The following is a 5260-nucleotide window of genomic DNA, read 5'->3' as shown; positions in this document are numbered from 1 at the left end:
GAAGATGAGTCACAGAGGAAGATGAGTCACAGAGGAAGATGAGTCACAGAGGATGGGCGGCAATCAGATTTTAGCATTGGCCATCTTTAAAGGTTCAAAGTTCCTTTTTCATTGACATGTAATTTACATGATGGACCACCCTCTGTCTGGCGTTAGACATAAAAAAAGTTGCCCGGTACTCCTAACAATAGGAGGAAGAAAAGCAAAAGAGAGTAGAGAAGAGAGTGACAGAATAAAAAGAGATCAGATAGAACATCATGGTCAACCTTCTAATTTTTAAATTAAGACATACTCCATAGTAACAGGCCATTCTGGCCCACAAGTTCGTACCGGGGGTGTAGGTTAATTGGGTGGCACAGACTCATGGGCTGAAATGGCCCGTTACTGTGCTGTATGTCTAAATTAAAAGGTTGCTCACCTCTGATATAGAAGGAAAGTTGGGGTGGGGGGATGGAGGGTTGAGTGAAGGGAGAGGAAGAATGAGGTGGGGAGGGGATGGGTGGGGTTTGACCAGGGATACGAAAAGGAGAGGAAGGGAAGTGCAGAAGAAGAAAAGAGAAGGGTTTTTTTTTAACCTGAAATTAAAAAATTGAAAGTTCATACCATTGGGCTCCACTGGCCAGACAGAGTACTTTGGACCTCATTCTGGCCACCCAGAACAGACCAGTTGGTGAAGGTGGAAATGGGAGATGGAAGGTGGACATCACTGGATCAAGTGTAGATGCTCTGCAAAATGGTCCCTCAAGTGTAATTTACTCTGTGTCCAGAACTCGGTTTGCTTATGTTTTGGGTGAGTGAATGATCCCCGGTAGCTTTGGTTTGGCTCCCACATGTGGAAGCATTTACATGATACAGCAGGGCCTGACTCCAATCGCCTTGGTCCCTCGTGCCACCTGTAGTTGTGTGGTGGCTGGTGTGCAACAGCTAGACCTTGTTAACAGACAGCTGCCACTCCACAGTGTAATTGTACTAAGTTTAAATCCTTTACATGGTTTATGCTTTAATGTATTTTTAATGAGTATTAACATTCCATTTTTAAAAATAATTTTTATTTTCTTGAATTACTCATCAACTTTCAACAGCTGTTCAGCTCTTTCAGAGATCTTTGAGAACTGTTAGACTGTTTCCATCTTTTGATACAAGGCAAAGCTCCAGATATGTCAGGCAGCTGGGTACGGTAGACTCTGGTCCTGGTGACAGGCTGAGCCCAGGAAAATCCAGCCCCATGTACCTATCTTTTAACTCAGCTGTGCTCCATTCTTCTTTGACAACCCCGTCCTTTTGTCCTGTACTTCAGCTTTTCTTTCATTGCATCCTCACTCTATCTCAAGAACTCCTTGCGATTGGATGTTCAAGCTTCCAGCAATCTGGATCAAGTAATCTATTTTGAATTTTAGATTGGAATTACCAACAGATGTTTCATATGCATGTTCTGGTTTCCCCCAGAAATTATAAATATCTTCCCTATATCTAGCCAATCTTATCCCTTTGCAATCTCAAACATTTCTATCGAGTCATCTTTCATTCATTATTTTTTCCAAAGAATAGTGATCTAACTGAAGCCCCTTTTCCACTGGCACTTTGTCCCGGGAATTAACTGGGAATTTGCTGGCTTAAGATCCAGTGGAAAAGGAAACACTGTGTAATGCACGTCGAAAGAACCAAAGACTTGTTGATCCAAACCAAGACTTTTATTAACTAAAAGACTGAAGCATATCACAAGTAGGTCGACCAGTCCAGAATGACCTGGTCTGGCTAGGAGCAATCCTTTAAGACCTGCCAGTAGGTATGGCTACACTCTCAGCCAATCACAGTCATCCTACACTACAATCTGTACATGTGTACATATACACATTGGTGATAGAATCTGTACTATCACACTGTCTGAACGCCGGTGTCAAATTATGTCATTTCATATCTAGGATTAACCGCCACTGCCCCTATTCAAATCCCCAGTGTTTGCTGATGCCAGCATCCTAATAAAACCAGTGGAAAAGGGACAGCAGAAAGTTATCTGTTTCCAGTTGAAGGTAGAAAACTCTGATCCCTGGGGATGAGTTGTGTTCAGTGGAAAAGCAATTAGTGTCCCAGTTAAGGGTGGCCCAGTGGAAACAGCACAAAGAGCTTCCTATCCCAGGACACAGATTGGCCAATTAACTGGGATTCCAGTAGAAAAGGGGCTTGAGTCAGGCTTGTGTCATCTCCTTGTCCATCTCCATAACATTTTTATTACGTGAACACCAATAGTCAAAGGCTTCTGTGGTCACCTCTAGCACTGCTTTGCAATTCTACCACTCCAGAAATGAGTTGACCTTGACTCTATGGTAGCAATCCAATTTTAGCGTCATTAAGGTGAACGTTTGAAGCTTCACTCCATGCAGATCTTCCAGGGTGATAGTTCACTGTAGCACAAAAAGAATCCACCAACCTTCCTTCTTTTTCATGGGACATTTACCAATCTGCCATCTGATGAAGAGCAGTCTTAGTGATCATTGCCAATTTTAGACCAGCAACAATCATCATTCAGACAACATGGCCATTTCTGTCATGGCTGAGATATTGTGGACCAGATATTGCCCACGTTCCAAAAAGAAATCTATGGTGCTTGTGAAGAAATGTGGGGTTCATAATAATCACAGCTTCTTCCTTGGAAAGATCACCTATCCTCCAAAACAAGAATAATTCTTTTGCGAAGTAACTCATGTTTTCTGAATCATTTGAGGACATATTAAGTTAATATACTGATTTTCTTTTCTTTCTTGCTTTCATCTAAGCAGTGAGGTGAGCCAGCAAGGTTTGTTTAGCTGCAAACTGTTCCATGTTGTATAATTCCCGGTAGGATTGATCTCTCTGGAGATTTCTTGTCAATCATCCAGATTTCTTTTTATCATACAAGCTTCACAGCAGAAGTCTACAGTTAGGAACATTAGTAAAATAAGACTTTATTTTTTTAAAAATAATTGACATGGCGCACAATACACGTAAGAAATAATATGAAATGTATTTGCATATATACATTTACTTCAATAGCTAAATTTATTCCTATTTTTAATGTTTAATTAATTAAAGAACAGTAAAAGGCCCTTCCAGTCTATGAGCCCGTGCTGTCTAAATACCCCAATGAAGCTACAACCTCTGAACATCTTTGAAGGGTGGGATGAATCCAGAGCACCTGGAGGAAACCTCCGCAGACACAGGGAGAACATAGAAACTCCTTGAGTCAACTCCAGATTCAAACCTGGATTGCTGGTTCTGTTATAACCTATGCTGACCATATTTTTTTTAAATATAAATTTCAAAAAATATCCTTGAAGACTTTTGTATTCTAATTTATAGTTCAATCAGTAATCACTCATTGTTGAGGTTGATGAAGAAGTGGAGTCACAAATAGGACAGACGAGAGAAGGACAATAGGGTTTACTCTCAAAAACAGATGAACAAATCAGATGGACTTTTATGACTTGTTTTATATTTTTGTCTTTTGTTTACAAATTCAGAACTACAATGGAGGGATTTCATTTTTTGGTTCCTTTAACACAATCGCTGCATCAAGAACAATATGTCTGTGATTATAGATAATACGCACATTCCAATATGACCCACACTAACTGCATTATTCAGTACTCATATTGAGATGGTCTTCAAGATATTTTTAACGTCAGATGGATTTATCCTCAATTTGCCGCACATTTGTGGGCAGTGCGGTCAAAAGGATTTCACCAAAAGGAAGTTGATGTATGCGTGGCAATGGTCCATTACTGCCTTACCGCTGAGAGATTCACATCAGGCCATGCTTCACCCATTCTGCCAGGAGCCGCCTCCTATCCATTACTTGCTTTTCAACATGGTTCCAATCTCCTTGCCTGTGCATTGGAAAACCAACACCGAGGAGAAATGTACCAACGTCAAAGGTCTCCTCTATCACCAGCTTTGCCAATGAGGCCAGAATGGAGCACTGATGTGTTGAGAGAGGACAGGTATTTGGCACCTGCCAATCACCGTACACCAGAGAAAGCTAAGTTAGAAGCAACAAAACCCATTCCTTTGAAAGATGTAGCTTTCCCTGATAATTTTTTAAAAATATTTTAGTGGATGAATTTATTGTCATTTCTTCATTCATTTTTATTCCTGAATGATTTAAACCTTTTGAATAGTCTTATAAGGTTTCCTAATTCTGAAAACCACTGATTGCTGGGAAGCTATTGAAGAATGGCAGGAAATGCTGGGGTCAGGGTTATTGCTCACAGCTGTTTCACATCACTAGTGACATGCCACTGTGGAGGGTCATCCATGTCGGCCCTCTGCACCTGGAACAGGTGAGGACCAAATGGACTGGCCACAGCGACAGGGCATCAGGGCAGCTGGCCACTTTTCAGAACATCCTGTGCTCTTGGTAGGAACATCAACTACTGCAACTGAGCAATGGAAGTCAAAGCATTTCTGGATAACAAATAAACGTTGGTTAATACAATGCAAGTTGAATCAGCAGATAATTTACCACAAAGTCATGCTTCGCTATAATCTGGGGCAGCTAATGGTAATGTGGTGAGGTCAAGTTGCCGGAAAAATAAATGAGGGAGTGTGGTTGCTCTGTGAGCAGGCTGGGTTGGATCAATGGGCTGGGTTTCTCCTCCTGCAACAGGGAAATATGAAAACATAAAATATTCTTCACAAAACTTTTCCAAATAACACTTTTACGTGTTTTTCCAGGAGCAAATATCTTAGGTTTAGCTGGTCATAATTTGCTGATTTATTTACCCCCAAATCCTGCTCAGCAATGGTTAGATTTCATGACCAAGGATTTACCAACTATAGAGTTTTGGTCAATGTAGTGGAGCAGACATTGATTCAACTGATAGATTGGTGTCCCATATATACTTGTATAATAGTCACATTTTTTTTGGACAAATTTTTCGGGTCAAATTTGGGGGTGTCAACTTTTACACCAGTCATACTTTTGAGGGGCTAAAATTCTTACAAGAATCCAAAAGTACTATACTTGTGTAATAGTTGAGTTTTGGGGACCAATTTTTCAGGTCAAAAGGGAGGAGGGGTGTGGGTTTCTACTTTTGACTCCGGTGAGTACCTGCGTCATTCAACGCATTGGGTGCTTGGATGGCCGGGACCGGGTGGTAAGTGTGCATTCAGGGCATCAGGATCTTGGATGGGTGGGAGGTTGGGGCACGGAGAGTGTCCGTGGCTGGGGTATCGGGAGCATTGGTGTTCGGGGAGAGGGGACAGGGTGAGGATCTGTGGTCAA

This window comes from Narcine bancroftii, chromosome 10, assembly GCF_036971445.1.
Source record: "Narcine bancroftii isolate sNarBan1 chromosome 10, sNarBan1.hap1, whole genome shotgun sequence".
Taxonomy (NCBI): domain Eukaryota; kingdom Metazoa; phylum Chordata; class Chondrichthyes; order Torpediniformes; family Narcinidae; genus Narcine; species Narcine bancroftii.
Note: the sequence above shows the minus strand (reverse complement) of the source record.